Genomic DNA, 12,280 nt, shown 5'->3' with positions numbered 1-12,280 from the left:
ATCCTGGGCAGCTGATGAGCGGGACAGTTCTCCAGCCAAACCAGAGAGGTGCAGCTGTGTTTTCCCAGAAATCATGAAAATAGCCTGACAAGAGGCTCATCTCTTGACCTTCAAGCAGCTGAATCCATCCCCAGTGCCTTTCCACTGCCACCCCACCCTCCGTCCCATGTGGCCTGGAGGTGCCTGGAGAAAGGTGAGGAGCAGGGAGGGAGCTCTCTGGTTCACTGATCCCACCTCTCCCAGGCACAGGAGGTGCCTCGGCACCGTTCCCCGGCCGGTTGTTATTGTCGCTGCTGATTTCTGCATCCTCTGCCTCCTTCTCCCTGACTGGTTTGGTGGCCCTGTCATTACCAGGTTTCCCCAGCTGCCTGTCAGGGTCCTACTGGCCTCAGTGTTGCCTCAGGCTCCTGGATAACAAACAAGGCACGGAAGAGTTCTTGGGCTTCCACGGCCTTAATTAGCTGGTGTCATTTTAGGGATGTGTGTCCTGCTGGAGACACAGACAGCTCAGGAGGCATCTTTAAATGCAGCCAATTAGAGGGGGCTTCAGAGACAAGCAGGCAGCTCCTGAACATGGGGGACTGCCATAAACCCTCATGTCCTCACTGGAGACTGGTGGTGACTTGTTCTCCCCCTGGCAAACACCAGGTCCCCTCAGCAGGACCTGTCACTGTCATGGCTCTGGTGGCATTCACGGCGTCACTCCTGGTTTTACACCAGCACAGTGAATGGCAGAGCCAAGAAACCTGACAGCAAATCCTGGTGTACTCAAAGCTTGGGTAGGTGTTGGCATAAAACCAGTCAGTGTTTTCTCCAGTTTACAGCAGTCCTGGATCTCCAAAGGAGCTGCTGCCCGATGTCTTTGGGCACAAGGCAACTCTCCTGTCCCTTCTTCCCTGTCAGGTCATCCTGTGTGATGACAGGCTGATGTGTCAGTTCTCATCTGGTTTCCTTATGACCCCAGTCAAGGAGTTGGACTCGATGATCCTTGTCCTGAGTTGTTCCCTCCCAGCTCAGGGTATTGTATGAATCTGACAGTCTGTTGCTGAGATGCAGCCCAAGGAGATACTTTATTCCCAAGGATGGCTCCTCAGGAAGCCTAAGGAGGCAAATTCATGTCCTTCATGGACACATGAATGTCCTCTGCTAGCTGTGCACTGAGAGGTGCCACCACAAGCACCCCCTGACCACCCCAATGAGCCCATGCCCAACAGGATCCATGACCACAAGACACCCTGAGGTCCCACTGAGAGCCAGTGGCTTGGTGTCTTCACATGGAAGTGACCTAAGTTATCTTGAAACCAAATGAGATGCCAGTGGAGTGAGGGATGTGAATCACAGAGTGGTTTGGGTTGGAAGGGACCTTCAAAGCTCATCCAATTGCACCCTGTGCCATGGGCAGGGACACCTTCCACTAGCCCAGGTTGATCCAAGCCCCATCCAACCAGGCCTTGAACACTTCCAGGGATGGGGCAACCACAGCTTCTCTGGGGAATCTGTGTCAGTGTTCACCACCCTGATTATAAAAAAAGTTACTTATACCTGATCTAAATCTCCCCTCTTTCAGTTTAAAATCATCACCCCTCGTCCTATCTCAGCAGGCCCTGCTAAAAAGCTTGTCTGCATACCATGAGTGTTATAGGATGTTTTCTGAGATGTGTTTGTTCTTTAACATCTGCACACAGCTGTTCCCTCATGGGGAACTCTGTGTTCCAGCCAACCATGAACATCTCCAGCCAAACACGAACATGATCAGACTGCCAGTGCCCTCCTGTACAAGGTGAGATCACCCCTTCTCCCTGCCCAAGTCCTGGTTATGACAGGTCACCTCTGGCACCTGCCTTTCCCCCAGCTCTCTGGGGAGGTCCCTTGTCATTCCCACCCTCCCCTCCTGCCCCAGGCTCTTATCTCGCTGCTGCTCCAGGTACCACCACCCACCACCATCCCTGCCACCTCCACCTCTCAGCTCTCCCAACCTCCTCAGCGGGAGGCAGCTCGCTCAGTCCTCTCCTCCGGGGCTGAAAAATTATTAAATCCATTAAAACCTCATGGAAATGGGGTTCCCATCCCTCCCCCAGTCCCGGTCACGGCTCTGGGGAGTCCCGGCTCCGCTGTGCCCGGGCTCGGCCGTGGAGGCAGCGCAGCTCCGGCCTCTCAAAGAGTTAACGCCGAGCAGCAGCCATTAATATTCTCACTGATAGCCCCAAATACCAGCCCTGCACGGCTGTCGCTTTCATTAGCGCTGGGAAAATGAGCCCTTCAAAATAGGACAGGCGGCGGGGGGGGGGGAGGGCGGGGGGAGGAGGGCTCTGGGGCCAAACACGCGATTTTCCGTGCGATTGATGGATATTAAACCGCCTTCCAGTGACGTCAGGGGTCGCTTGGGTGATGGCGAAGGATTCCCCAGCCCCCCTCGGCCCCGAGCCCCCCAGCCCTGCCCGGGCGGGTGCCCCCACGCCGGTGCTGCCCGGAGCCCCGGCCCCGCGCTCGGCACTGCCCGTGGCCCGGGGGCCGCGCTCGGGAGGTGTGCGGGGGCTGTCACATCGCATCAGCTCCCAGCCCCGGCGCCGTGACTCGGTTAAGGTCCTTCGCCGCAGAACCGGTTAAAGAGTCAGCGATTCATTCAACCGGCTGGGCAGAGCCAGGGGTGGCCGGGCACCGCCGGCAACGGGGACCTCCCAGGGACGGGGCGGAGGGAGGGAGGGAGACGGGGTTTGGGGTTTTTTCCGTTTCAAAAGTGAAAGGGAAGCGAGATCCCTGCTCGGTGTGTGGGAAAGTTCGTCTTCCATGTAACCTGTCGAGGTGGTGCAGAGCCTGCGGCGCCTCAGATCTCCTAAATTTTGCTTTACCGCGTGTATTGCCTGCAAAGCCGAGCCCTCGGGGCACTGGGAAAGGACGGCTCAGCCAGGGGCCAGATCCATTCCGCTCTCCATCACAGCCTCCGAGGGAATCCCCGGGAAGTTGCTGGAGTCTGGATTGTTTTTTTCAGCTGTTGCATCTCCCAGTGTTTCTCAGAATCACAGAATACACTGTTAAAGAGAGTTGGAAGGGACCCACAAGGATCATGGAGTCCAACCCTTAGCTCTGCACAGGACATCCCAAAGAGTCACAGCATGTGGCCCAGAGGATCATCCAAATGCTTCTTGAACTCTGTCAGCCTCGTGCAGCTGCAGTTGTCCTGCTCCTGTGGGATATTGCTGCAGCCAGGGAAAGGGATCTGATGTGATGGGGAAACTGAGGCAGGGGCCAGATGTCTGAGCACATGTTCTGTCCAAAGTCATGATGGGTGGGGTTTGGGACTGTTGTGATACTGTTTGCACCAGAGGAGCCAAAGAAGGAGCTGCTGCAGCAACGGGAAGTGCAACCTGTGGCTGGGCACGTGCTGCTGTGACAGTCTGGAAGGACCACACCAGTTTGTGGCTCCGTGTCCCCATTCCACTGCCATGATCCATGGTGAGGAGCACGTCATGGAAGATGTGGAGTGTGTGACAAGGCCCTTCTCCCACCTTCTCTCACGAACAAGTCTCCCACCTACAAGGCTTGACTGGTGAAGACTGGGGAAAGAAGGGCTGGTGACAAACCCACATCTTCACCACCTACAGCCATCTGTACTGGGCTCGTGGCCCAGCTCTGCTATAGTCACTGAGGCAACATGGCCATTGGGATCATTCTTCCTTCCCTAAATGAAGGGACTGAAGCAGCCTGTGTTCATGCCAGGTGTAACCTGGGAAATGAAGATCCACTTGGACCCATGCCCAGGGAGGGCCCCAGTGGGACATCTCTGAAGGTAACAAGAACCTGTCATGCTTCAAGATTTCTGGACTACACAGTCCTGGAGAACACTGCCATGGGTGCTTGTCTAGGGACATCACTGGTGTGGCACCAGGAGGCTTGAAGACTTGTTGGTGTGTTTTGGAGGGGACTGTAGGGTTAGTTGGATTTTGTTTGGATCTTGTGGTCCTGGGGCTGTCCAAGTACAGAGCTACCCCCCTGCCCGACCCCAGCCTGCTCCTGCCTCGGAGAAGGGTGTCCTGGAGAAGGGTGGGCACCCTGCAGAAGGATGGTGCCTCAGAGAAGGGTGCCCCAACTTGTGCCTGCACATGCCAGGGTGACAGCACATTATTCTTCAGAGCATGATGCTCCCTCCTGCACAGCACCAGCCGCATCCCTGCAGAGCCCCAGCACACTTGGGACTGGAAGTACCTCTGGAGATGTTCTGGTCCAATCTCCTACTCAGAGCCTGTTCAGGGAGAGGCTCTTCCCTGACCTTTGGGGTGCCCTGCAGAGCTCGTCTCCTCCTGTGCCCGAGCAGGAGCCGACCCCAGAGGTCTCACAGCTGGGAGTGGGATCGAGCACGGGGTGCCCCGGCAGCATCTTGTGAAGAGGGACAGAGATGTTCACACCTGGCTACAAGAAGCTGGGGGTGACTGGTGAAGTGGCACTAACATTGAAGTCAGCAGTGAGGTGACAGGTGCCTCCCGGGAGACACCACTGAGAGAAGAGGGGCTGCATCTCGCTTCCCACCTCTGCTGCCTTCAGGCTGATGCCCCCGGCGCCGGGAAGGACCCAGCCTGGGGACCAGGACCCCAAATGCTCTGTCCCCACACGTGTGGCCGGGGCAGCCGTGCCGTGGCCCGGCGCCGTGCCGAGCCCTCCCCGCGGAGCGCGGCAGGCTGTGTGACAAGCCAGACCAGCATGGTGGATGGCAGTAATTATCGTGCGCCCACAGCTGAAGGGGAGCATATGGTAAGGAAAGGGAAACTAACTTGTATTTTTCCGCACCCCCGGGCTCAGCCTTTCTGGGGCTGTCACAGTCGATTTGTGCTGCCTGAGCTGTTTCGCCCCGGCCGCCTCTGCATCCGGCAGCTCCCTCGCAGGCAGCGGCGGGGCTGGTGCTCGGCTCTCGCTGCTCCCGCAGCCCCTCGTGCCGGGGCAGCCGCTCGGCAGCTCCGCGGGCTGGGAGCAGACACGGCCCCGTCCCTGTCCCGGTGGGACACGGCCAGCGCGGGGCTGGGGCGCTGCGAGGGAGCTGGACCAGGGTGTGACGGGTGTGTTTGAAGGCGTGGGGGGTGACAGGGCACCTTGGGGTGCAGAGTCCTGAGGACCCTGGACAGAGCCAGACACCCACCCTGGCACAGGGCTGGGTTTGGGGAGCCCTCAGTGTCCATCAGCTCTGAGCTGTCTCTGCTTTCCAGCCACACCAGGCCCTCCTGCAGGTGGGTTATTCCCCACTGGAGCTTCCAGCCAGCCCCTAAAAGCCACCGCAAGTCCTACAGAGAGTCCTTCCTGAGCCACTGCCTGTGCCATGGGCAGACATTCATAGATTCACAGAATGGTTTGGGTGGGAGGGGTTCTCAAAAATCATCTCATTCCACCCCCTGCCATGGGCAGGGACACCTTCCACTAGCCCAGAATGCTCCAAGCCCCATCCAACCTGGCCTTGGACACTTCCAAGGATGAGGCAGCCACAGCTTCTCTGGGTAACCTGTGCCAGGGCCTCCCTACCCTCACAGGGAAGGATTTGTCCCTAACATCCAATCTAACCCTGCCCTCAGGGTGTCTCCATGTCACTGACACCCTGCTACGATATGGTATCTCAGGTGGCCCCAAGGAGGCCAGGATGTGGCCAAGAGGGAAAGCTGCACCTCACCCTAGAGCTCTCTCACAGTCCTCTGTCCAAATCCTCTTGCCAAAAGCAAGCTAGGAAATGGTAGATGCAGCAGGCAGTTGGGAGCACAGTGGTTTTATGCCAGCTCATGGTCAGTGGGGACTTCTCAGGTATGGGAAAAGTGGGATATCTCCCTGAAGCTGCCAACAGGCCTTGGGGTGGGTGGGATCCTGCTGACATTGGCCATGTCATGACAAGCAGGGTCTGATCCTGGAGCTGAGCTCCTTCAAGGGTGGTGATTCCCTCCATGTCGTGGTGTGGGGTTGAGTGGGCAGTGCCTGGGCATCACCACAGAATGGTTGCATCTGCCAGCTGGGCACAGATTCATCTCTGGAAAGCATACTTCCATTTTTCTTTGAGAAAGGGGAAGCGGGAATTCCCAGTTCCTTCCCAGACTCGCTGCTGCTGTCAAGCAAGAGGCTGGAGCAAGCCACCATTTCCATGCAGTGGGATATAAAACTGGTTTTCTCACTATTGCTGGTGTCTCACTGGTACAGGGCAACATCTCAGGAGTCCAGTTTGGGAACAGAATGTTTGAACACGGAGTTGAACCTCAGGGGAAAGTGAGGACCATTCAGTCAGGCTGGTTAGAAACATCTCAGCTCAAAGTTGAAGATGCCCTGATGCGAAATACGAGATCTGGTCACCCAGGCACCCTGCCTGACCCGAAAAGGGAGGATTTTCCGGGGGTCTGGTACACCCAGGTGGCTGCTGGTCACAGGATGCAACTGCAGCACCCAGAGGGAGGTTACTTCTGTAGGAGTAAAGTCGATGACCAGGACAGTTCAAATCCCCACAAAGCCCTCAGCAAACATCAGTAGAAAGGGGACATGAGGAAAACAGGGGGCTGCAACAGTGTGCCCTGGAGCTGCCCTTCCCTCGAGGGTAGGGATCACCTTCCTGGGCTCGTTTGCAGCCCCATGCACAGCCAGGACAGCAGGGCTGGGGAGAGCAGCCGCCAACGGAGCTCCTTCCCCTGTCCCTGGAGGTGCCCGGCTTCATCCAGCTCCATCCTGGGCCAACTCGCTGCAGCCCCTGGATGCCAGAGGAGGGTGGCACAGGCAGAGGCTGGTGGTTTTAAGCACACAGCCATCCCTGCACGGCCCGAAGAGCCGCTGACCTCCCGGGCACGGCGCGAGGTCCATCTGTCGCGGGAGCCTCTAGCCCGGGGACAGCTTGCACGTCACGGTCCTGAGCATTGCTCAACGCCCCGGCCGTGTCCCACGGGCACAGCCAGCTCTGGATTCTCCCCTCTGTGGCCATGATGCCCAGTCGGTGCCTGCAGCCCCCCCGGCAGCGGTGTGCCCCCCTCCTCATCTGATTGACATCCCAGTTACACAGATGGAGAAATAAAATGGGGCTGTGCAGCCCCTTGGCTCATCGATAACCCGAGGTGGAGCGATGATGTGCGCAGAGAACGAGAGCATCAATTAGTTTCTCTCTAGTGGCAGGAGGAGGACGGGGGCTGTTGAGGGGGTGGGGGGGCATCCTGAAATGCAGAGCTGAATTCCCAGGCTGGAGGAGGTGAAGAACGTGGCTGTGGTGTGGAGAACCACGTCCATGTCTCCTCTTCACGCTGGATCCCTTGGGTTTGCCTGCAGGACCTGAAAAGCCTAACCCCCCACCCCGGGTTCCCTACTCAGCACGGGAACCCTTTTGTGGGGCAAATTTTATCTGAGGGGGAAAAGCACCAAACCCAAGCTCAAATTCTTCAGCCAGGGCTGAGTGAATGGGAGCCGTGGGGTGGGCTGGGAAGGAGAAGACCCCCGGGAAGCCGCGGCTCGGTGCCTCCTCCCCCTGCGGGTCCCTGACCTCCCGTTTGCCTGTCAAGAGCGCGCTCCGCCACCGAAACACCCCCTGTCAAATTAGTGAGTCAGAAGACGTAAGAGAGACCACCGCTGCTAATTTGTACATTAACTGGTTCTGACAGAAATATCTCACAAGTGAAAAAACAGAAAATGTGCCTCAAGACAATGTGCAACTTCCGTACCAGCAAACTTCTGCTTAACTGTGCGGTGCCCGAGGAGGGGGGACCCCCCGCCCCGCCGCGGCCCCCGGGAGCACCGGGGTGGGTTTGGCCCCCGGAGATGCTCCTGGACGGCTGGATCAGGTCCTGAGCCGAGGGAGAGGGGCTGGCAGCCCCAAATTCGGAAGGGGGGGGCGGTGGATTCTGCCACTGTTCCCCATCGGGAAAAGGGAAAGGGACTGTTGGAGTGGAAGGGCTTTGGTGACAGCCCCCTCCTCTCCCCAGGATAGAGGGGTGCTGCCCCTTTGCAGCACCCCTCTATCACCCACCCTGTTTCCAGCAGCTTCCTAGGTCGGGGTCTGCTCCTTCTTGTCCCCACTCCAGGATACGACCACAGGGGCTGTTCCCGTTGTCACCATGTCGTGGGCTATGGCCACCCTACCGGGAAAATGCACCGGTGCAGCAGCTCCCGGCTGTGCCCAACCAGCCCCTCTGTGCCCCACGGGAGATCAGCGGGATGCGAACCCCCCCGAGCCACCCCAGCGCTGCCACCTCCTTGTCACCACAGGCGGCGGTGGCCGAAGCTGGTGGCCGAGCCCCCGGCCGAGCCCCCGGGCGGCAGGACCCCCCGTCGGAGGAGCAGCAGGAGCCCCTGAGCGCGGCCTCCCGCCCTGCCCTGCCCCGGCCTCCCCGGGCCGCGCCGGTGCGTGTCGGGGCGCGGGTGGGAGCAGGTCCTCGGGCCAGCAGCGCCGAGCACATGATCTGTTGTGGCAGGTTCCCTGCAGCCTGGAGCCAGCCCCGAGCGAGCGCTGGTGATGGCTTTAATTGCTTTCAGATTCGATAGCCCAGCCCGTGACAGCGCGGCCGCCGCGGCTCCAGCTGGGCCGGCCCGGACCCCGCACAGCCCCTCGGATGGAGAGGCCGGGAGGACGAGGAGGAGGAGGAGGAGGAGGAGGAGGAGAGGAGCCACCCTGGGATGGGACTTCCCTCTTCATCCCGGCAAAGTCTTCTCCACGCTCACGGTCCCACGGGGGTGAGTGTTTGCATCATCCCCTGAGCCTCGTCCCTGGGGAGACCCAGCTGGGGGACAGCGTGCCCCCCGGGATGCCCTTGCAGCCCTGCTGTGAAGCTACCCGGGCATGTGACACCATGACACCCAGGTGAGGACCCCACAGGACCTCTCCCCTCAGGGTGCAGCTCTGCAATATCCCCGTTTGGAGTGGGTGGGAATGTTGGAGGACTCCACTCCCCCATCAGAGCTGGGGATGTGGAGGGAGGGTGTCTTTGGTGCCACTGGGACACAGTCTGGCCCTCTCTCGTGGCCGCCCGTGTCCCCCCAGCCTGCATGGCCGTGTTTGGGGGCTGGGAATGGCTTCCCAGGCAAGTCTGGCCCAGACCTTGGGGGGTTTCTCCCCCATCTGAAGGGCCAACTGCCCCCCAAGCATCAGGTCCTCACCCTGCTGGGTGATGGCTCTGGGGGAGCTGGGGGTCTCCTGGTGGAGGGGAAAAGGGCTGCTCAGCAACCACAGTTGGCTGGTCCTGACCCACTGGTGCCTGTGCCTGCCTCCTCCTCCTCCTCTTCCCTGCTGCTTCCAGGGTCTGAAGAGCCTCCCCCAGCTCCAGCCCAGCCCAAGTGGGTGCAGGCAGCTACTGGCACAATCCATGTTTCCCTGTCTGCCTGGCACTGGAACATGCTCGAGGGGAGCGGGATGGGCACCCCAGCACCAGAGCTCACCCCTGGACACACTGCCCTGCAGCAGGGCTGGGGGTCCCAGCCTGAGCCACCCTCCTGGCACACGGTGCCAGTGATGGCCATTCCACGTGTCCTTCCTGAGGGGGCCCAGCCAGGAGCTCCGGCCGCAGCAGAAACCCCTCCCTCCGGGGTTACCGGGATGGGGATGGGGCTTCCTTACAGGCGACCCCCAGTCCCTCCTCCTGGTGCCTGCAGTTTGGGCAGCAGCAGCGGCTGCTGCCTGTGGAGGTGAAGGCTCCTCGGTCTCTCTCCATCTCGTGGCAGAGCGCGGGACACAGCGCGGGATGAGGAAGGGCCCGCTCGCATCCCGATCCATTATTGCGGGCAGCGCCGGCGGGCGCCCGGGGCAGGGGCTGCATTATTGACGAAGGGGAAGGCAGGCCGAGGCGCAGGCAGGGACCCTCCTGCAGGGCTCAGCCCCGGGCAAAGCACTTCGCCTGCGCCGCAGAGCCGCAGAGCTGCCGGGCCTGGCCCGGGGCAGCGGCCGCAGCCGCCGCAGCCGCCGCCGCAGCCCGGCCGTGCGATCCAGAGCATCCCCCGCGCCCGGGATGGTGCCGGGCTCGGAGCTACCCTCGGCGCACCCCGGGGAGGGTGGCACGGACGGGCAGCAATGCCCTTGTGAACCCCGCGCTGGCACCGGTGCCGCAGCTCTGCCCCCCTCCAGCCCGGCGCAGCGCTGGTGCTGCGCTTTTTTTAAGCTTCCCTCTGTCTCTCGGCGGAGATTTGTGGCGTAAAATGCACAATATGTTCTATCTGCCCTGTGGGAGCCATAAAATATTCACCAGCAGCTCCCATTATAGTCACAGTGAATCACAGGGAGCGCTCGAGCCCTCGCTCCCCGACGTGCCCCCTCCCCCTGCGGCCCCGGTGCAGCCTCGGGGCCCGGCCGTGCCAGTGCCAGGGCCTGAGGAGCAGCCAGTGCCCGCCCAAATCCCGCAGCAAGGACCCACATTCCCCCTCCATCCCTGAGAGACATCCCCGGGATCGGCGGGCCGAGGGCTGGTGACTGCACTGATGGGATGGCAGTTGACAGAATGGTTTGAGTTGGAAGGGACCATCTTGTTCCACCCCCCACTAACCAGGTTGCTCCAAGCCCCATCCAACCTGGCCTTGGACACTTCCAGGGATGGAGTACGGGCAGCATCTCTGGCTGCCTGTGCTGAGGCCTCACCACCTTCAGCTGCCTGAACACCCTCGTGGGTGCCCAGGGAGGAGCAGCACCAGCCCTGTGCATGAAGGAGACCAGGATAGTGGCAGCAGCAGTGGGGTGGGCTCACATGTCTACAGCAGCCTGTCCTGGCTGCCCTGTCCCACCACACACGGGCTGGTGTGTGAACATCCCCAGGGTGACTTGTGCTGTCACTTGGCTTTTTGCAGCCACAGCTCCCTGAGGGAGGTGTCACAGCCCTGCCAGGGCGGTGGGACAGCCCCTGCCTGCTCCTTGACTCTGCTGTCACACCTGTGTCTCACTGCTCTTCATATGGCTCAGTACCACAGCACTCCTCTGCTTCCACCTCCTCCCGTGTCCTGCTGTCCAGCATTCCGTTCCATCCATCCTTCCCTTGACCCACTGCCCATCCCCACCTCCCCCTTCCGACCTCAGACTCAAGACTGACAGAGCCAAGGGATGACAAATTTCCCAATAAAATGACACCCTGCTCTGGAGCTGATATGTCAAACACAATTTTCTCTTTTGCCACACAATTATATGTAGTTATAAAGCAGTTAATGCTATCTCTGCCCTTGGGAATCGGGCCCAATTAGGGTTGGATTTCACCTCCACCCCTTCCATGGCCACACTGCAGCTCTCAGCCCGGTCCATGAGCCTGGTCCATGATGTCTCCTCAGAGGTCCTTAGAGAGTCCCATTGTCCCAGTGTCCCAGGCAGCATCATTTCCATCCACTGCCATCCCTGCACCTGCTCCTGGAACTTGTGTCCCCTCGCAGCACCAGCCCACACGAGTGTCCCCGGCTGCACTGGGCACTGCCGTGCCAAGCTCCTGGCATAGCAGGATTTGCCTCCGGTGTGTTGGGTGGCACAGGGCTCACTGGGACATGGCTCCAGAGAGCCGTGGGCAAGGCAGGACACAGTCACCCACCTGGGCTGGTCATCATCACAAGGGCCACCACCAGGTCACCAGGCTGAGATGTCCCAGCACGTCCTGGGCTCTGAGCAGGCTCAGTGTGGGATGGGGGGACCGCGGTCACACACGGCGTCACCCCATGGTGGCCACACAACCCCCCGGGATAGCCGGGAGGGAGCAGGGCCCAGGCAGCAGCTTCCCAGGGCTGCCGCGAGGGTTAAACCCGGTTCCTTTCCCTGAACAGACTGAGGGAGAGGAGGGAGCGTGGCAGTGCCCTCCCCGCCAAAATTAACTCTCCATCTGTTTCTCCCCGGCTGAGGCTGATGGCTTGTGACAGGGCCTCCTGAATGCAAAGATGTTTCGCCCGGAAAAATCTATTACAAGTTGCTGTAAGAAAGACTGAAATCCTCTCCTTCTGTCTCTCCCTACTGGTCTCAAGGTGCCCACCCGGGGCGAGCGCGGGCTGGCACACAGCCGGCCGCCTCCGCTCAGCCGGAAAGCTCTGCCCGCGCCAGCCGGGCTCGCCGCCGGACAAACGGCACGGGAGGGAGCCGGGTGCTGCCCTGGTGCTGGGGAGGAGGGAGAGCTGCTCCTTCAGCCCCAGCCCGGCCCCGGTGCCGCTGAGGCAGCGGCCACGGCCACGGCACCATCGCAGCCCTCGGCCAGGCCGTGCTGCGGGTGGGGAAACTGAGGCAGGAGGCCGGGGAAGGGGAGCCGGGCCGGGCGGGCGGTGGGTGCCCTCTCCCGGCCGCAGCACAGCCCTGCTCGGCCCTGCGACAGGAAACCTGCCACTTGGTTCACCGAGAATT

Source organism: Manacus candei, unplaced genomic scaffold (genome assembly GCF_025592945.1).
Source record: "Manacus candei isolate 608988 ecotype Guabito, Panama unplaced genomic scaffold, ASM2559294v1 h1tg000002l, whole genome shotgun sequence".
Taxonomy (NCBI): domain Eukaryota; kingdom Metazoa; phylum Chordata; class Aves; order Passeriformes; family Pipridae; genus Manacus; species Manacus candei.
Note: the sequence above shows the minus strand (reverse complement) of the source record.